General features: G+C 47.9%; 1 long non-coding RNA gene across 1 annotated transcript; it reads right to left on the bottom strand.

Moving 5' to 3' along the window:
- Positions 1-5,094: 5,094 nt before the first annotated feature.
- On the bottom strand, positions 5,095-18,645 carry LOC141071518 (uncharacterized). The gene is made up of 2 exons (XR_012226680.1): positions 18,441-18,645; positions 5,095-5,387 (listed from the first exon to the last, which is right to left on the bottom strand). It is a non-coding gene; the product is annotated as an uncharacterized lncRNA (long non-coding RNA).
- Positions 18,646-21,945: the final 3,300 nt, after the last annotated feature.

The raw sequence follows: 21,945 nt of genomic DNA, 5'->3' as shown, positions 1-21,945 counted from the left end.
AAGACCTCTGTAAAGTCCTTCAGTGTTTTTTTTTAGGAATGAACACGGCTGGTAAGCGCAGACGATGCCATCATAAGCATGAGCATACCACTTATGCGTCTGCTCATGCACACTTTGATGCACATCAAGGATCAGGCGTCTGCAGCTGAGGAGCAACAGGAGGAGGAGGAGGAGGGAAGCCTTGATGACAGTCAGCCATTGTCTGGTCAGGGAACTGGTGTGGACGAGGTGGAGGAAGTAGAGGAAGATGAGGAGGATAAGGGGGATGATTATTTTGGGGAGGAGCATGCTTCTCAGGGGGCAAGAGAACATGTGGACGTGCCAAGGTCAGGTACAAGGTTTGTGCGTGACTGGAGGGATGTGGATTTGCCAGAAAGTGCTCCTCCACCCACCACTGGCAGTGCAGCATTGACGCCTGGAACATTGGCCCACATGTGTGACTATGCCTTGTGGATCCTAAAAAGGGACCCCCGCATTGCCAAAATGATGAGGGATGACGACTACTGGTTGGCCAGCATCCTCGATCCACGCTATAAAGGCAAATTACACAACATCATGCCACAGGAAAACCTAGAGCTAATATTGGCTAACAATCAAGCAACTCTGGTAAACAGGTTGCTTGAGGCATTCCCAGCACACAGCAGCGGAGCTGGTTCTCCAACGAGCCGTAGTGGGCAAAATGGAAGAGGTGTTTGTGGTGCACACAGCCGAACTGGCGTTGGAGACAGGGGTTTCCTGACCATGCTGTGGTCTGATTTCTCAAGTCCCAGCTAATACAGAATCGATTGAGTGACAGGAGACAGCAGTTGTCAACTATGGTTACAAACTACTTTGCCTCCCATACTGAGGTTCTCCCTCACAGGTCATTCCCCTTTGATTATTGGGCCTCAAAACTGGACACATGGCCTGAATTGGCACAATATGCCTTACAGGAGCTTGCTTGCCCTGCTGGTAGTGTGCTATCTGAAAGAGTCTTCAGTGCTGCTGGATCAATCCTGACAGAAAAAAGGACCCGTCTGTTGACCCAAAATGTTGATGATCTAACCTTCATTAAAATGAACCATGCATGGGTTTCAAAAGATTTTGTCCCACCTTCCCCTGATAGCACATAGGTTGGCAGAAAAAAGGCTCGCTTTTGTCCTCCTCTTCCTCTGACTTCTCCAATTCCTCCATTTGCAGCAGCTGAAAGTCCAGCCTACACATCAACATATGCCATTTTTTAAACCACCCGAAATGGGCTGCCCCCCCACCCCAGGTCCAGGGTCAACACCTGCCGCACCCGGGCAAGTGCTGTTGCCCTGAACAGGTGTGTGGCCCCACCCTTGGGCGACGGGACTGGCACAGGGCCTCTCATATTACAATAAAGTGTCTCTGACAGTGAGGGGGCCCACTCGCCGTCAGACACACTGGCGTACTATGATGGGCCCTGTGCCAGTACCGGCGCCCACGAGTGGGTCCCCCCTGCTTGCTCAGGGACACAGCACTTGCAATACTTACCTCTCCATGCTCCACAGCTGTGTAGTCTGGCCAGTTAAATCCATCACAGGGACGGCCACTACAAATTTGGTGTACTGATCGATGATGGTTAAGATGTAGCTATGTCCTGTGCTGCTGGCCTCTACCTTCAGATTACCAATGGCTACCATTTGTAATGGACGTCAACTCCCAATCGGATGCAGTGGTGCTTTATGATCACCTTTCACATTTTTCATAGTCACAGACGTGTGACATTCCTGCCACCATTTTTCAATGTCTCCTCTCATGGCAATCCCATAGAATCCCCTACGGCCTGTGGCTTGTGTGTTTTGCACTCCAAAGTGACCAGACAGATCATGATAGGCAGTGAGGACCATGTCTACAGCTTTCCCTGTGATCACAATTTGATGGAGACGAGTTACTGTGATGGGATCGACGCTACTGCGATACAGCAACCCTTTGTTCACTAATTTGCGTTTTAGCTGTATCCACAGTTAAAGTTATTGAGGGTCAGCATCGCCTCTGCGAATTCTCCCGGGAGGTTTTCCCATGATTAATAATTCAAAAACATCTAAAATCACTCGACTTTACGTCTGTACTTTTATCCATCTACCTTCCTCTAGCGGAGAGTCTGGACTGGCAGACTGACACTGAAATATAAACGAAGATTTCAAAGTACTCCAACACTGTATACTGGTGTACGTTTCGAATACATTTCCCTTTTTCTCATTTTTATATTCTGGTGTAATCCATACTGAGCCTGTGAGAGTTTGTGTGTTACTCTGGTAAAATATAAGGAGATTTAAAATGACACCAACACTGTATGCAGCTGAACGATTGTAAAACATTACCCTTTTTCAAGTTTTTATATTCTTGTGTAATCCATACTGAGCCTGTGAGAGGCTGTGTGTTACTCTTGAAATATATATGTAGATCGCCAAATGACCCCAACACTGTATACAGTACGCTTGGGATCCATTCCCCTTTTATTGCTTTTTATATTGTTGTGTAATCCATACTGGGCCTCAGAGCGTCTGTGTCTGCCTCCTGAAATAAATACAGAGATTTTGAATGTTGAAACTATACTATATATACCTTGGATCTGGTGATACTGTACTTTTTTGACTTTTTAGATTGTTGTCGAATCCATACTGGCCATGTCTGTGTCTGCCTCCTCAAATATATACGTAGATTTATAATGTTGAAACTATACAATATATCCCTGTTATCTAGTGTTAAAATGAAATGCCACACAGGGCCAGGGGTTACTCAGTAGCGGGTCTTTCAGTCTCTTTTAAGGGGAAAGTATGTCACGGTGGTGATTGGGACCCGGTCCGTGGCCCTGGGTATCCAATAAAGATGACAGTTCAGATGAGGGGGAAGATGGTATGATAATTAATTTGGAAAAGGGGGATAGTGACGCCACGCGTGGTAATCGGCTAGGGTAGCCAACGCTGCAAAGCAGATCCTCTGGGCCGGTGTTAAAGCAGCCAAGATGATGAAGCTCTCCACGGGCAGGTGTATCCCAGGGCAGTTGAGATGATGTTTGTGAGCCATTGACAGTGATGGTGAGTGTAGCGTGTGTGGCAGGCGAGTTGTAAAAGCCACCAAGGACACAGTTGGGTGCAGTTTCTGAGTTTTTTCCTCTAAAGTTTTGTGCACAAGATGGCCCGATTGGTACTGTGTCATCCGAGGGAGGGGTCCGGAAACTCCAAGCTACATCAGGAACACGTGTTCAAGACTCCTCCTTGTGTATCCTTTCTAGGCCGTGTCTCTGCGCTGATATCTCCCTTCCTTCCCGCTGTGCGCCTTCACAAACAGTGACCCATGCCGGCAGCCATGGATCACTCCGGGCGACGTGGGTCAGGCTCTGGGGTCCTTTATTCCAACAGATGCCTTTTTGAGTATTGAATGCGGCTGCGACTGAGGCACCTAAAGTTACCTCAGCCTCCGTCTTTCTAGCTGAGCCCTGTATTTCTCCACTACCTTCAGGAGCCACCTTCCCCAAATAGGCCTGGTTCTTCCTTCTCCAGAAACGGGCTTCACAGGTGGCTTATTGCACTTCCCGTGCCCCAAGGACCCCTTCCTTCCAGTCTATGAGCTTGGACAAGATTTTTCTCTCTTCTCTTACCCTCAGCCCTCTCACAGCAATCCTGCTCTTACTCTGTCCTGTCACTGACTGACAACTCTCTAGAAAGATCCATTTACCTCAGACTAGCTACACCCATCAACTGTCAGCTTGCTCTCTCTGATTGGATACCCACAATCACTCCACTACCTAAGCTCCTCCCATGGTACCTACCTTCCACAGTAACCCCCAACACCCTTTCCTAGTCAGTCTGGGATGAGGCCATCCTCTCGCCGGGTACACCCAGAAAGCACAGACTAACTAGTGTGTGTGTTGAGTGCAGGTTTAGGAGCCCTGAGTGGTGATCCCTCACCTGAGGGTGGGATAACACACCTTTGGATGAGGTGCAGTACCTCTGTGGTGGCCGTACCCTCAGGGGCGCCATAGTACCTTTTCTCAACTTTCGATATTGTTGTCGGATCCATACTGGGCCTGAGAGCGTCTGTGTTTGCCTCCTGAAATGTATACGGAGATTCAGTATGTTTAAACTATACTATATATACCTTGTATCTAGTGATACTTTACCTTTTTGCAAATTTTTAGATTATTGTCTAATCCATACTGAGCCTGTGACCATCTGTGTCTGAATCATGAAATATATGCGGAGAATTGCAATTATCCCTAGACTGTATAGAGCTGTCCGCTTCTGAAACAGTACCATATATCTGCCGGTATTTTTAGTCCATTTTCACAAAAATTATTATGTATGGTGGAAGAGGCCGCGGACGTGGGTGTGGGGGGGCCAGCTGGTACTGATGGTGATGGTCGTGCATCTGCTGGTATTGTCAAAAGCACAATAGCAGCTAAGGCAGGAGGTGTTGAGCCTGCATCATCAGCTGGCACAAGAAGGCCTTTAAGGCTCCCTTTTCTGGGATTAGGTAAACTGCTTTTAAAGCCGGAGCATCAGGAACAGGTTTTGGCTTACATTGCCGAAACAGCCGCCAGCTCTATTGCCTCCTCTTCTGAAGTTACAAAAACTGCAAGCACAGAGTCGTTAGTGCAGGGTTCTGGTCAGGAACCACCCATTTCCTTGTCTCCTTCACCCCCAAAAGTGAAGGATGCGGCAGCCCACACTTCAGATTACTCCATGGACCTCTTTTCACAGGCCATGCCTGTGTTATCAAGTGAAATTCTGAATTCCCCAGTCCAACATGAATCGGAGATGGAGTGCACTGATGCACAGCCACTGCTAGATGATTCCGCTGGTACATTCACCCACAGCACTACATTCCTCTCGCACTCTATAGAGCCAGAATGTGACACTGATGAAACTCAGGTGCCCCTTCCCGCATTCTATATGTGACGAGCATCAGCTTAAGCTGAGTCGTTTTTCTTGAATGAGTGGACCCTCTGGGCCATGGCACCTACCCTACTAGGGCGAGCTGACCTAGTGAGGAACCACCCCCTATACAGGGAGTGTCAGGGGCAAGACCAAGGGGGTGAGCCACCACGGCAGCTGGACCAGACGGCCGGCTCAGGGAAACAAGACGTTAGTTCAAGGAAACTTCATTAATGAACACTTCTGGGTACAACAGGTGCAAAACGTGAACACACAAAGTACATAAAGCAAGATGCGTGCAAGGGCACACCGAGGTCCAAGGCATGAGGAACACTTCAGGGTATAACAGGTGCAAAACGTGAACACACAGAGTACATAGAGCAAGGTGCGTACAAGGGCACGCCGAGGTCCAAAGCATGGTACGTGCAGATGGTAGACAGAGGCACGAGGACATCGTCTCCGGACAGCAGGCAACGATAAACCGGGACATCAGGTTCTGTAGCTCTGAAGGTGATCGGCAGGTTCCGGACATCCGGTAAGCAAACCAGGGTTCCATGCAAGGAGACAAGACAAAGTTAGAAACAGGATGTGTGTCAATGAACACGCCCGGGTCAGGTTCACAGGACGGAGGCCTGCGCATGTCAAGGGGCATGCCAGGGACAGGTACAGGGACGGTGGCCTGCGTGTGCGGAGAGACACGCCAGGGAGAGATACAGGACGGAGGCCTGCGCATGCAGAGGACACGCCAGGAACCAAGATAGGGTACGGTGGCATCGGAATCCGGGGTGCTGGCATCGACTGACAGGGTCCAGAAATCAGACTGCGGAAATCAGCTCCGGACATCAGGCCACAGTCATCTAGGTCCAGACCTCTGGCAGCGGTCGGCAGGTTAAGGAATCCGGCAGGCAAGACAGGGTTCAGAGCAGAGCAAAATAAGCAAAAGACTTTGTGCAAGAGTAGCACGAAAAGGCACAGTGCGAAAACCAGCGTGCGTGCAAGGGAGCACGGAAACCACGTCTGGGGCACCGGCAGGCGGTACCAACGGTGGCATAAGCAGGCGGGCACGACTTAGAGGCAGCACAGCTGCGCCTCACACAGCCGGTAACCACTATAGCACTGGACAGCAGGCACGGCTGAGGCACACAGGCAAGCACGACTAGAGGCGGCATGGCTGATGCACAACAGGCAGGCACAGGGCACGGAGCCACAAGGCAGGGCTAGGCAAAGGTACAGGACAGAGACGCATGCGAAACAGCACGGCAAAGCCTAGTACGAAAAGTGCAAGGGCACACGAAACATCAGACAAGGTATAGGGTAAGAGGCAGAGTCCTGCGCATGCAGAGGGCATGCCAGGGGCAAAGTACAAGACGAAGCCTGCACGTGTGGAGAGACACGCCAGGGACAGGGACAGAGTCTAGCAGCAGAGCGAAGGCCGAAGCCCAGAGCCGGGCCAAGGGAGAGCCTTGGGACTAGACAGAGTACAGAGCGGAGGCCTGCACGTGTAGAAAGGCATGCCAGGGACAGGGTACAGAACGGTGACCTGCACGTGTAGAGAGACACGTCAGGGACAGGGTACAGAACGGTGACCTGCACATGTAGAGAGACACGTCATGGACAGGGTATAGAGCGGAGGCCTGCACGTGTAGAGAGACACGTCAGGGACAGGGTACAGAGTGGAGGCCTGCACATGTAGAGAGACACGTCAGGGACAGGGTACAGAACATAGCATAACAAGGAAGCATAGCGAGGACAAACAAAGCACGAAGGACAACACGAGACAAAGCACAAGACAAGAGACGGAATATGAGCACGGAGCATGTGCAGAAACGCACGACAGAGCAAAGTGCAAGGGCACAGAATAGCGGGAGCAACCCAGCAGATCAAGCAGCCACGCAGGGAAGCAACACAATACTCAGGCCCTGAGCAAAGGAAGGGGCGGTCTGATATAGGGCATAGCACCTCCACTTCCGGGTCAGGACCAGCGGAGAACTTCCAGTTCAGATCCTCCAGGATCACAGGGCGCAGTCACATGATCAGGATTCCAGACATGCAAGGATGATTGCAGAACCAGTGCTGAAACCTTGGCAGGTCACATGATCAGAGTTCCAGACATGCAGAGATGATCACAGAACCAGTGCTGAAGCCTAGGCAGGTCACATGATCAGAGTTCCAGACATGCAGAGATGCTTGCAGAACCAGCCTATGCTGGAGCATAGGAAGGACACATGATCAGGGGTTCTAGACATGACGAGATGATCACAGAAGGCAGAGCAGAAACGCAGACATCCTGCAGCTCAAGACACGATTGAGTGTGCACACTGCTCTAGGGAACATGCAAGATAGCAGACACAAGATGCGCGTGCACACCGCTCCAGGGGTTCTTGAGGCAAAACAGACAAGGCAGACCTGACAGACATGGCAGACATGACACTATACCACCTTACACGGTGACACAGAGGAAGGTGCAGATGAAAGTGCCGGTTCCCTGAGCAGGTGGAGGGGTCCTACTCATGGGCGATGGCAGTGGCACAGGGCCCCTCATAGTACGCAAAAGTGTCTCTGCCGGTGGGAGGGCCCACTCGCCGTCAGACATATCGTCGTACTATGAGGGACCCTGTGCCAGTGCCGTCGCCCACGAGTGGGCCCCCCATGCTTGCTCAGAGCCACAGCACTTGCAATATTTACCTCTCCCTGCTCCACCGCCGTGACATCTTCCGCCTTTCCTGACAGTGACATTCAGGTTACAGAGCGCGATGATATCACGTCTGTATGCCCTCTACCGAAACAGTACAAGTGCAGAGAGCTTTAAAATGTCAATGCTGAGGAGTCCAGAGTAGAGCAGTGCCCAGCGAGGAGAGGTATTTAACTTTTTTAAAATGTTGGGAGCATTTTTTGGGGAGCAATATACACCGGAGAATGATATATGGGGCCCATCATACACTGGAGCATCATCCATTTGGCCCATCATATACTGGAGCATTCCAAATGGGGGACATCAGACACTGGAGCAGCATTTACGGGGCCCATTATACACTGGAGCATTAGAAATGGGGCCCATTATGTATGGACTCTACGGAGCATTATTTGGGCCCATAAGACAGTGGAGCATCATCTATGGGGACCAACATATACTGTAGCATTATGTGGAGCTCATCACATACTGTATGGAACATTATATGGGACCATTTATTCTGTATGGAGAAATATATGGGCCTCATTATTCTGTATGGCGCACTAGGTGGTGGCCATAATACTGTATGGAGTAATATACTGTCCGTTTTTTGAGCTATTGTAGAATTTAAAATAGATAACATCAGTCATGTCATGTAAGCAGTGAAGTATTTTTCATTGTACTATGCCTATATTTCTGTACCGTATCGGAGCATTATGAATTGTGGTGTTAAAAGGGCGCACTGACACTCTTTGGCCCAGGACACACGAAAACCTGGCGCCAGCCTTACTCCCCCACAACTTTAGCCAAATAACCCCCAGTTTTCAATGCGTAAACTATTATTATAAAGTAAATTAAGGTTGCCAAGCTTAAGTAATAAGAATTGATGTCGTTGAAATGGGCACTGTAGGTGTGTTTCCTGTCCTCCACTCCCTGCCGACTTTGCTTCCCCATTGACTTGCATTGGGTTTCGTGTTTCAGTCGGACCCCGACTTTTCCCTATAGTCGGCCGATTTCGTTCGACCTGACTTTTTAGAAAGTCGGATTTCATGAAACCCGACTCGACCCGAAGAAAGGCAAAGTTGCTCATCTCTACATACTGCTAAAGCAACACTCTAGTTGTTTAAGGGGAAAGGTGTAAATGTTTTGGAGTGGCCTATTCAAAGCTCAGACCTTAATTCAATTGATAATTTGTGGTCAGACTTGAAGATTGCTGTTCACCAGGGGAAACCATCTTACTTGAAGAAGATGGAGCAGTTTTGCCTCGAGGAAAAAATTCCCTTAGAAACTTTTCCAAATCGACGTGTAGTTGTAATTGCCTCAAAAGAAGGATCTTCAAAATACTGACTTTAGGGGGGCGAATAGTTATGCACACTGAAGTTTTCAGTAATTTTGCCCTATTTGTGGTTTGCTTCACTAAAAAAGTAAATCAAATGTTCACAGTTGTAGGCATTTGTTTTAGATAAACTGATGCAAACCCTCAAACAAACAGTGAAACTCCAGGTTGTGAGGTTACAAAACACAAAAAATGCCAAGGGGGTGTGTGTGTGTGTAAATACTTTCGCAATCCACTGTACAGAACACAGCATTACACATAATATGCTTAGATGCAACAGCTCAGCAAATAGTATCACTCATACAATTAGCTTAGATACATGGAAAGTATTTAATCACACTGACAACTCTGCAAAGGTGTAAGGGTAAGGTGTTATTAGGACAGAGACATGGATTTGCCCAACGACCTCCCATGGTGTATGTAGCTGAAATGTGACATATTAATAACAGCCTGGATGGTAATAACTCATGTAATGAGTCACAAGAAACCACTCATCATTTCTTGGCTGATAGTGGGGTGTGCCGGGTTCATGACTGCCGGTGCTCCTATACATGTTAGGTGCTTGCTTTTCACCTGAGAATGAATTACTGGAGTCCTATGCTGTAGCTAATACCTTCATTTTGATATGTTAGAAGTGGGACCTCCAATAAGGACTTGCCCCTATTACCTAGAGATTGATCGTTTGCAAAGAACAGATCTTTGTATTTTTAATAGGTTCAAAATGTATTTTTCAATTCTATCTTCGTCCATTTTTTGGAGGTAAAAAGTTTTCTTCATCCTGTTAAAAGGGGTTTCAATAACTACGTTAAGTTTTTACTGTTAAATTGATGTAAAAGCTTATGTTATATATGTTACGTTAGATGCTTGTTCCTCTCTTTCGGCCTGGGATGTCCACCCAACACATAATTTTTCCTTACTCATTCATTTCCTAAAGAGCATGTCACCATTGATATCACATTCATAGGTTTGAGAGACCTTTCCTACTGTGTATGACATGCTGTGTGCGTGGTCCCACAAACAGGAACATTGATAAGAGCCTTTTGCTGATAGGTGTATGTTGCCAATAGTGATGCTTGTAATAGGATTTAGGACATATCTGTTTATAATTTTCTTTTTGACATGGCTTCATACATTCTTATCACTATTATTTGCACTGACACTTTATATAAAGATCAATTCTACTATTATGCTCTCCCTTTTCTAACTACGGTATAATTGTGATACTCAACCTTTCTCCTTTTTGTACCCGTTGTCCGATTTGAATTGCTTTGTTCCTTGATACATATGTTATATTAATTCTTGCTTTGTATGTATAAATATGAATAAAAGTCTTTTATATCTTATTTTGGACTATATACTCCAATTTTTCATGATTTGCTCATGAGACATGTCAAACTTCACTTAAGACTAGTATCAGGTAAAGGACTCATACTCATCTGCGATGAAAACGGACAAGTGTAATCCAATAAAAATCAGATTGCACTCTGCCCAATGTTAAGCTATGAATCCCTGCTCATCTGTGATTTTATTTTTCACCCAAAATCGAACTGAGAAAAAAAATTGCAGCAAGCTGCGATTGTCCTCGTAGCTCGGATGAGACTCGCCCATGCAAGTTAATGGGTGCAAGAAAAAAATCAGATTTTTACACACCAATGTCCTTTGAAAAGCTTGCAATTCATCTGCCGTGTAGAGTAAAATCACAGCGTGGCCTGACGGAATAGAATACCATATATACTCAAGTATAAGCCAATCCGAGCATAAGCCGAGGCACCAAATTTTGCCACGGAAAACTGGGTAAGCTTATTGACTCGAGTATAAGCTGGGTATGCATTGTCCCCTCATCCCTGTCCTGGTATGCATGGCTTCCCGATCCTTGTCCTGCTTTGCATGGCTCCCAGGTCCCTGTCCTGCTATGCATGGCTCCCCCATCCCATCCTGGTATGCATGACTCCTTATCCCCTTTCCTACTCACCCACCAACGTACCATCACAGCGTCTCGGTGGTCAACAGCATCTCCATGGTTCCGGCTTCCAGCAGCTCTTCTGGCGCGATCACGTGGCGCCGCTCATTAAGGTAGTGAATATGCGCCTATGGGAGTGGAGACGCGTGTATATTCCTTAACTTAATGAGTGGCGCCATGTGATCGCGCTGGAAGCCAGAACCATGGAGATGCTGTGAAGACGCCAGGACCACCGAGACTCTGCAAGCGCACGCTGGTGAGAGAATAGGATGTCTTCTGGAAACCGGCGGCTGTCACTGTGCACTGCTATAAGAGAAATGAAAATTAATTTCTCTTTAGCAGCAAGCACAGTTACTGCCGCCGCCTCCTGTGTAAGCGCTGCTCCGCCGCTCCCCCTCCCCAGCTGGCTTTCTGGACAATTGACTCGTGTAAAAGCCGATGGGGGCGTTTTCAGAAAAAAAAATGTGCTGAAAAACTCGGCTTATACACAAATATATACGGTAGATAGAATAGATATATAGACTGTGGCCGCTTCCCTGATGACCCGTGAGGGATAAACAGTGAGTGATGCTGACCGGGGTCAGTAAGAGACTGTGTATGCTGTAAAGCTGGATGTTTAACGGACACTTACTGGAAGCTATATGCTATTTAGTTCATGAAGAGCAGTTTATGCTGCACTTTAATAAACCGAATGAACTGTTTAACCCTGAGTGTCCCAGCATATGCCTCAAAGACCAGCCAAGTGAGTAAATCCCCGTCCACTCATATGGTGGATCTCTACAAGACATAGAATAGATACTGTAGATATAAAGATGTCAGGCACATACTGTATATAATTAGGACAGTGCTTGTGTAGCTTACTGTACATGTATTTTTTTTACTTACTAAATTATTTTTTGTAAAAAATGGCATGGGATCCCCCACATTTTATTAACTAACAGAAAGAAAGAAGACAGCTGAGGGCAGATTTTTATAGCATGAGATGGGGGTAATACACATGGAGCTTCCTAGGCTACTAATATCAGCTCATAGCCTTTAATGGTTATTAAAATGGAGGAACCCCCCCCCCAACAAAATGATATATGGTCCACCTATAATTAATAATCAGCAAAGGCTAGGCAGACAGCTTTGGGCTGGTAGTAATAGCCTAGGAAGGGGTCATGGATATTGGTCCCCTCCCACACTAAAAACATCAGCTCTCAGCTGCCCCAGAAAAGGTGCATTCATAAGATGCGCCAATTCTGGCACTTAGCGTAACTCTTCTCACTGGTGCGGTGGCAAGTGGGGTTATAGTTAGGGGGGGTTGATGTCACCTTTGTAGTGTCTGGTGACATCAAGCCTATAATTATATTTATGTTACTGCTATCATGTTGCTGTGCTGCAGGTAGGTGCAGGCTCCACAAGATGGTAGTAGCGTGGAAGCAGCACCTGAACAGACCTGGCCTGTAGTGCAGCAGCAAAGCTACCACAGGTGGCATCAGAGTAGTCAAACTAGCCTGGTCAAATCCTAGACTGTAGCGCAGTACCAAAGGAATAAGCTAACTCATGGTCAGGGACAATCCAGAGAATCAGCAATGGTTGGAAGCAGATAAGACAAAGACAAAAGACAAGCAGGTAGGGATGCAAGCCAAGTCAAAACCAGGGAGTCAGCACACTAAAGGGAAACACTGAGTCAGGACGGGAATAGGGGAAAACAGAGACACAGGATCAGATAGCAAACGTAGCAGGACCATTCAGAGCAATTAGAGTCAGCTACAGCAGCCCTAGGCAGGAACTATAACTGACATCGCCCGCAGGAGGCAGCGGCGGTAAATAGCAAACCTGATCCCAGAATGAGGTTGAGAAAGGTTAACCCCTTCATGACCAGACCGGGAAAAGGGGAAAACAGGACTCCAACCCCGGTCTGGATCATGAAAACTGCACTAGCAAATGATATATTCTGTAATTTTGTTATAATAGATTTATTATTCAGCTTTGTTGAGGCACTCTTTATTTTTTAAGTATGAATGTAATTTCTAATTCTAAAAAATGTCTAACTAAAGAATGATTTTATTCATTGGTTGGCTTGCTATTTGCATCAGGATCCTTTCCCAGTGACCAAGGTCTGTGGGGTTGGTGTGTATTGTAATTGAACTGGGTACATCCCATATTATATACAGTTGTGGCCAAAAGTATTGACACCCCTGCAATTCTGTCAGATAATACTCAGTTTCTTCCTGAAAATGATTGCAAACACAAATTCTTTGGTATTATTATCTTCATTTAATTTGTCTTAAATGAAAAAACACAAAAAGAATTGTCCTAAAGCCAAATTGGATATAATTCCACACCAAACATAAAAAAGAGGGTGGACAAAAGTATTGGCACTGTTCGAAAAATCATGTGATGCTTCTCTAATTTGTGAAATTAACAGCACCTGTAACTTACCTGTGGCACCTAACAGGTGTTGGCAATAACTAAATCGCACTTGCAGCCAGTTGACATGGATTAAAGTTGACTCAACCTCTGTCCTGTGTGCTTGTGTGTACCACATTGAGCATGGAGAAAAGAAAGAAGACCAAAGAACTGTCTGAGGACTTGAGAAACCAAATTGTGAGGAAGCATGAGCAATCTCAAGGCTACAAGTCCATCTCCAAAGACCTGAATGTTCCTGTGTCTACTGTGCGCAGTGTAATCAAGAAGTTTAAAGCCCATGGCACTGTGGCTAACCTCCCTAGATGTGGGCGGAAAAGAAAAATTGACAAGAGATTTCAACGCAAGATTGTGCGGATGTTGGATAAAGAACCTCGACTAACATCCAAACAAGTTCAAGCTGCCCTGCAGTCCGAGGGTACAACAGTGTTAACCCTTACTATCCGTCGGCGTCTGAATGAAAAGGGACTGTATGGTAGGAGACCCAGGAAGACCCACTTCTTACCCCGAGACATAAAAAAGCCAGGCTGGAGTTTGCCAAAACTTACCTGAAAAGCCTAAAACGTTTCGGAAGAATGTTCTCTGGTCAGATGAGACAAAAGTAGAGCTTTTTGGGCAAAGGCATCAACATAGAGTTTACAGGAGAAAAAAGAGGCATTCAAAGAAAAGAAGACAGTCCCTACAGTCAAACATGGCGGAGGTTCCCTCATGTTTTGGGGTTGCTTTGCTGCCTCTGGCACTGGACTGCTTGACCGTGTGCATGGCATTATGAAGTCTGAAGACTACCAACAAATTTTGCAGCATAATGTAGGGCCCAGTGTGAGAAGCTGGGTCTCCCTCAGAGGTCATGGGTCTTCCAGCAGGACAGTGACCCAAAACACACTTCAAAAAGCACTAGAAAATGGTTTGAGAGAAAGCACTGGAGACTTCTAAGGTGGCCAGCAATGAGTCCAGACCTGAATCCCATAGAACACCTATGGACAGATCTAAAAATGGCAGTTTGGAGAAGGCACCCTTCAAATATCAGGGACATGGAGCAGTTTGCCAAAGAAGAATGGTCTAAAATTCCAGCAGAGCATTGAAAGAAATTCATTGATGGTTACCGGAAGCAGTTGGTCGCAGTTATTTTGGCTAAAGGTTGTGCAACCAAGTATTAGGCTGAAGGTGCCAATACTTTCGTCTGGCCCATTTTTGGAGTTTTGTGTGAAATGATCAATGTTTTGCTTTTTGCTTCATTCTCTTTTGTGTTTTTTCATTTTTTCATTTAAGACAAATTAAATGAAGATAATAATACCAAAGAATTTGTGTTTGCAATCATTTTCAGGAAGAAAAAGAGTATTATCTGACAGAATTGCAGGGGTGTTAATACTTTTGGCCACAACTGTATATATTGGTTGATTTAAGGAATATTTATAGTATCTGGGAGGGAGGAGCCAGGCAAGGAAGCAGAGTATAGTGGCGACCAGGTAGGCATCACAACTCGAATTGAGGATGTGTAGATGAGTGTAGGAAGCAAAGACTAGTGAGTAACGGGTAAAGCATTGAAACTGGGGCTGAGAGGTGGAGATGGGGCCAGGAATCCAAGACATTTGGGGATCCGTTAGGCATTGACACTGGACCTGGGGGTATGTATTGGAGGCCAGGCCAGGAACTGAGACCAAAGGTGATTGGGTAAAGCATCAAAACTGGAGCTTAAGGGTGGAGATTAGACCAGGAAACCGAGACAAGTAGGATCAGGTAGGTATCGAATCTCTGACTGTGTGGAAACGAGACCAGGAAGCAGAGACAAATGGGAATGGGTAAAGCATCAAAACTGAAGCTTAGGGGTGGAGATCAGGCCAGGAAACAGACCATTTGGAACTGAGTAGGCATCTCAACTGGAGCTAGTGAGGTGGAGACCAGGCTAGGAAGCAGAGACCAATGGGGACCAGTTAAGCATTGCAACTGAAGTAGAGGGGTGGCGACCTGGCCAGTGGGGAGCAGGTAAAGCATCACAACTGCAATAGAGGGTGAGGATACCAGGTCAGGAAACATCCACCAGTGGGGACCGGGTAAAGCATTGTAATTGGAGCTGAAGGTGTGAAGACCAATCAAGGAAGCAGAGACTAGTGGGGACTAAGTGAAGCATCTCAACTGATAATGTCTGAAAAGCACTGTGGAATTAATGGCGCTATATAAGTGAGTAAAAATAAATGCATAAATAATTTGGAGCTGTGGGTGTGGAGACCAGGTCAGGAAGCAGAGCCAAGTGGGGATGAGGTAAGCCTCACAACTGGAGCTGGGCAGGAGAGTGACACTGGACCAGGTAGCAGAGCCCAGTAGGGACCGGGTAAGCGTCACAACTGGAGCTGGGCAGGAGGGAGACACTGAACTATGTAGCAGAGCCTAGTGGGGACCGACTAAGCATCACAACTGGAGCTGGGCATGAGGGAGACACTGGACCAGGTAGCAGAGCCTAGTGGGGACCGACTGAACATCATAACTGGAGCTGGGCAGGAGGGAGAAACTGGACCAGGAAGCAGAGCTCAGTGGAGACCGGCTAAGCATCACAAGTGAAGCTGGGCAGGTGGGAGACACTGGACCAGGTAGTAGAGCCCAGTGAGGACCAGCTAAGCATCACAACTGGAGTTGGGCAGGTGGGAGACACTGGACCAGGCAGCAAAGCCCAATGAGGAGCATCACAACTGGAGTAGAGGGTGAGGATACCAGGTTAGTTAGCAGTTAACAGTGGGGACAATGTAAAGCATTGTAATTGGAGCTGAAAGCAGAGACTAGTGTGGCGTCCCTGAGGGTCCAGTCACCACAGAGGTACTGCAGTGCCACACTCTCGGGTAAGGAGGGGGCAATACCCAGGACCCACACACTAGCACCCAACACAACACCTCTTTAGGCCAGGGACGAACTAGGTAGAGGGTGTGGGTGGAGGAAGTAGATAAGGGTAGGACAGCTAGAGAGATAGCTGACTGTTGGTAGTGGAGAGTTGTCATGGTAACAGGAGTCCGTTGGAGGAGGAGTCAGGAGAAGAGGAGACAGTTTGTGCTGGGGACTGGAGCAGTGAGGAGTTCGTCCCAGGACTGAAGAGTAAAGTGAAGTGAAGAAGGGGTCTTAGGGGCACGGAAAGTGAGGCTCCATCCATGGCGCCCGAATCCACGCTGACCGTAGTCGGGTGGAGGGACCAGTTCGCAGTAGGTGACCGGCCCCAGACTAGAAAACCGGAGGCTGTAGTATATGTATGTGCGACAGCCAAATCCACACACATTCGATGAAAAGGCAGCCAGATAGGATCAAGGGAACCAAGAGAACATCGCCCGACAGGATCCAAGGCTGCTGGCTTGGGACACTGTGTGTGAAGTGTAGGGCAGGAGAGGTGGGAGCCAGCGCAGTGAGACGGCCAGGAAAGGAACATCAGGAGGGGGTTCTGGTACAGTGTACCAAAATTACCTGAGAGCTGGCTGAACCACCGACCCAGAGGACACAGCACCCTGGCTGGGGTGAGGACTGCACTCAACTGTGTCCTCCTATTTATTTACAGTGTCACCTGCCTTGCACTACAACCACCATCATCACATTTTGCACTATAACTGCTCTGGGGCCTAGCTCTACCTGTAGAGAGCTGTACCAAGTCTGCTGCATCACCAACTGCCCCAGTGGATCTTTACGGGTGGCGTCACAAATTATTCCCCTATAAACTTTCCTCTTCATCATTTTTATAGCACACCCATGGCCACGGACCGAGTCACCGATGCCGTGACATCCCCTGAAGAACTGACTGGCCCGAACCGAGTAAATACATAAATAATCTGGAGCCCAGTGGGGACAGGGTAAGCTTCACAACTGGAGCTGGGCACAAGGGAGACACTGGACCTGGTAGCAGAGCCTAGTGGGGACCGACTGAACATCACAACTGGAGCTGGGCAGGAGGGAGACACTGGACCAGTAAGCAGAGCCCAGTTGGGACCGGCTAAGCATCATAACTGGAGCTGGGCGGGTGGGAGACACTGGACCTGGTAATAGAGCCCAGTGAGGATTGGCTAAGCATCACAACTGGAACTGGACATAAGGGAGACACTGGACCAGGAAGCAGAGCCCTGTGAGGACCGGGTAAGCATCACAAATGGAGTTGGGCAGGTGGACGACAATGGACCTGGTAGCTGAGTCCAGTAGGGACCGAGTAAGCATCAGGAAGCAGTTAACAGTGGGGACCAGGTAAAGCATTTTAATTGGAGCTCAGGGTGTGAAAACCAGTCCAGGAAGCAGAGACTAATGGGGAACAGGTAAAGCATCGCAACTGATAATGTCTGAAAAGCGCTGTGGCATTAATGACACAATACAAGTGAGTAAAATACATACATAAAATACATAAATAATTTGGAGCTCAGGGTGTGGAGCCAGGTCGGGAAGCACAGCCCAGTGGGGACGGGGTAAGCACCACAACTGGAGCTGGGCAGGAGGGAGACACTGGATCAGGTAGCAGAGCCAAGTAGAGGCTGTGTAAGCATCACAACTTGAACTGGGCAGAAGAGAGACACTGGACCAGGTAGCAGAGCCCAGCGGGGACTTGGTAAACATCACAAGTGGAGCAGAGAGGCCGTACTCGGCCCCTGGCCTTGAAGGGAAGTCGACATGACAGGGTCAACGTGGGAATTTAGTGATCGGGAAGGACATTAGGTAGCTTGGGGTTAACAGATTGTCTAAAAGGGATTAAGTCTTGGGGGGGAGTGGGTTCAGAGGTGGGGTTATGGGACAGTATTATTTATGGGTCAGCCATCTTCCTGTGGGCAGCCATTTTAGGCACCCTCTGTTAGAGTCAAGAAGCTGTAAAGGGTACCTCTAACTGTGGACGTTGAGGCTCTGCTTCAACAACTGAGAGACGCTGCAGGCACACATGGCACAGATTGGCTGCAGTCATCTGTGCACAGGCTGCTGCAGGAGGTGGTGGCCGGAGCTTCTCAGGATGGATGCTGGCCGCGGAGGTCTAGGCCTCTGGTGCGCCTCAGTCCTGAGATCACCCCCCAGGTCCGGCGTCATGTCAGGAGCCCCTCGGGGGACCCTCCGGTGAGTGGCACAGGTTGGTGTCCAAAGACCGGGAGGAATCTGACCATCCGGCGGGGCCTACAGCATGGGGAGGAGTCGGCCTCCCTCTTCTATGGCAACGCGGGAGATGCCGGGAGCCCTTACCAATGCAGGGCCCGCTCGGCAGAGGGGATCCGAGGAGGCAGGGGCCTTATCGTCTGACCCCTTGGCTTGGTGAGTGGCAGCCAACCGGCTCTGCAGACAGCGCGTCGGCCACGCAGGAGAGCAACAGGTGGTGCTGGCCCGGGAGACGCGGCAGAGCAGAGGTCATCGGGAGGACAGGCAGCTGCCTCAGTTGTCAGAGCCGGGGAGTGGCTCATTACGGGCAGCAGGATGCTGGCCCTGCCTACAGGAACCTGCTGGGAACACAGCGCCCAGGCAGCTAGGTGCGACTGATCATTTATTTCCTTTGTTTGCTTCCCCTGATCCTGGGGGTCAGGATGTTTTTTTCTGGGGGCGTGGGGTTAATCTTACATGGTTTGAGAGATTTAGCTATGTTATGGGGGTCTCGGGGAGGGGTATCATCATCTGCCGCATGGCTGGGGAATTCTAGGGCAATGTTAGGGTCTGGGGGATCCCGGGAGATATAGGAGGGTACTTCAGGTACAGCAGTAGGTGTTTCAGCGTCTACTGGGGGAAGTGGCGGGGCATCGGGTGTTACTTCGACAGCTGAGGGGGTAGCGGGTTTAGGACAATCTACCTGGGAAAGTGGGGAGAAAGAGAAGGAGGATGCAGTATGGTACAGCGAAGGGAGAGGAGTATGTATGAGGGTCCGATGGGGCTCATCTGAAGTAAGAAGAAAGGGAGAAGATTTGGAAAGGGGAATACGTGGAAATATTTTCCTTGCTACCATTAGAGCATTTTAATCTGAATAGGGTAAGAAAAGAGGATTCTAAGAGGGAAGATGAGGAGAAGAGTAGGTATCGTTTAATTCCCAGAAGCTTCTCTAATTGGCTGCAGGCATTGGCTGTTCTGGCTAGCATGATCGGTGAGAAAGCCCCCTAAAATTGTTCAGGCCTTTTTTGTTATATGGACGCAATTGGGGAGGCTTATAGGGTATACGGCGGTCAGGGTTGGTTAAGATACGATGAGCAGTTTCGTCAGCGGAAGGCGGCTTGGTCCAGTATTCGATGGGACCACAAAGATATAGCTTTATGGATGAGGGTGATGGTCCCCACTAGGTTAAGTCAGGGGAGTCAGCCATTTCCTGAAGGCATCGGGGGGTTCGGGACAGTCAGGGCACTTGGTGGCAATGCAGAGAGGGCTGGGTTTCTCATTTAACAAGGGGAGGTGTAAATTTGGGAACGCACGGAGCAGCAAAATGTTTTAAGGGGGCAGACAGAGAGGAGACGATACCACTGAAAAAGGGGGTGACGCCGGTGCGTCTGGACGTGATGGAGTGCTTTCTAAATAAATATCTCGATTCAGCGGCAGCTGGTTTGTTAAGAGATGGTTTTAGAGATGGTTTTAGAATCCCTTTTGTTGACATGACAGTTCAGTTGTCTACCAAGAATTTAAAGTCGGCATTGCAATTTCCCGAAGTGGTTTCTGATAAATTAAAAAAAGAGATGGCTTTGGGTAGGATGGCAGGACCATTTTCAGTGGCTCCCCTCAGTAATTTGAGGGTTTCAGCACTTGGTGTGGTTCCAAAAAAGGAGCCTAATAAATTTAGGCTAATCCATTACTTATCTTTTCCTAAAGGGTCTTCGGTGAATGACGGGATTGATCCACAGTTATGTTCGGTGTTATACACATTGTTTGATGTGGCTATGGATTAGGTATGGTTGTGTGGAAAAGGGGCTTGGTTGGCAAAAACTGACATAGAAGCGGCATTTAGATTGTTACCGGTACACCCTGATAGCATGCATTTGTTGGGCTGTTTTTGGGACGGGTGATTTTGTTGATCATTATCTTCCTATGGGATGCTCACTTTTATGTGCTTACTTTGAAACGTTTAGCACTTTTTTGGAATGGATGGATAAGGAAGTGTCGTGTTTGAATTCTTGCATCCATTACCTTGATGATTTTTTGTTCATTGGTCTGGCTCAGGCATATGTTGTTGCATATGATGGAAAACGTGGCAAAAAAATTGGGGTTCAGTTGGCGGCGGAGAAGACAGTTGGGCTGGTGACTTCTTTGAGTTTCTTGGGGATTGAGATCGATACCATGGCAATGGAGTGTAGATTGCCGGATAAAAAGGTGGTTGCTCTGCGGGTTGAGCATTTGAGAGTGAGTGGTTTGCAAAAAATAATGTTACTCAAGTTACAATCTTTGTTGGGTAAGCTAAATTTTGCTTGCAGAATAATGCTAATGGGTCGAGTCTTTTGTCGGAGGGTATCTTTGGCGACAGTGGGGGTGAAATCCCCTACACTTTTTATCAGGCTGAAGAAGGAATTGCTAGAGGATTTGAAGGCGTGGGCGCTCTTTTTGGAGGCATATAACGGAAGATCTATTTGGATTCAACCGGTGGTGATGGACAGCGCGGCTTTGGTTTGTATTTTTGAGGCAGTTGGCTGGCGGAGGAATGGCCGCGTGTTTGGTTAGACTAGGGTTTGTTGCTTCATTTATTTCCCATTGTGGTGGCGTTGTCATTGTGGGGGGAAAGAGTTCAAAATAGAAAGATTCGTTTTTCATGTGAGCTTGAGGGGGTGGCGGTGGTGATAAATTCGTAATAATCAGCAACACGGTCAGTGGTGAAAGTTTTGCAGTACTTGGTATTTTTGGGCTTGACGTTTAATTTGTGGATAGTGGCTGAGGTCAAGTCGGTTGTTTAATCCTATCGCTGATGCTCTCATTTACAGTGGGATCGCTTTTGGGAGCTGATGCCTCAAGCTGATCTATTGGGCCTGGTGTGTCCAGCAGAGTTGTGGAACCTTCCTTGCGGGCAGTAAGGGATTTGTTTTCTAGGTCATTGTCAGATAGGACATGGGCACAATACTGCTTGGCTTGGGGCATGTGGGAGTTTTGGAGGGCATCACTGGGGGCAGAATTGGAAGATGAGAGTAGACTATTGTTGCTGGTGGGGCATTGTTGGGAGTCGGGTTGGTCAGTGGCGAAATTGAAGAACCTGATGGCGGGAATGGCTTTTAGTTTTAATGTAAGGGGTCTTAGGGACGAGACAAAGTCATTTTTGGTGCTTCAAGACTTAAACAGTTGGAAAGAGGGTGGATAGTAGTGGATGGGTGACGTCCGGTTTCTTATGAGGTGTTGCTAATTATTGGTAGTCAGTTGGTGGGTGGGTGTTCATCGCATTGGGAGGTGGATCTTTGTAAGGCGGCTTTTTCGTTGGCCTTCTTTGGAGCTTTTCATCTGGGTGAGTTGGTCAGCCACTCCAGGTTTAAAAAAGGAGGTTTGTTGAGGGAAGACATGGATGTTTACAATGATAGAGTGGTGGTGTTCATTCGTTCTTCTAAGACGGATGTAGTGGAAAAGGATGCAAGGTGGTATTGTTCAAGGTTAGTGGTTCCCCATTATGTCCTTTGGACAGTGTGAAACGCTTTATGAGTTGGGGTAGCATGTTCAATGCTCCGTTGTTAGTACATGCGGATGGTTCGATTTAATCACGTTTCCAGTTCGTAACTATGTTTAAGCGCTGTTTGGAACTAGGTGG

The sequence above is a fragment of the Dendrobates tinctorius genome, unplaced genomic scaffold (genome assembly GCF_039654945.1).
Source record: "Dendrobates tinctorius isolate UK_male_01 unplaced genomic scaffold, ASM3965494v1 ptg000014l, whole genome shotgun sequence".
NCBI lineage: Eukaryota > Metazoa > Chordata > Amphibia > Anura > Dendrobatidae > Dendrobates > Dendrobates tinctorius.
Note: the sequence above shows the minus strand (reverse complement) of the source record. Positions and strands in the feature narration are given on the sequence as shown.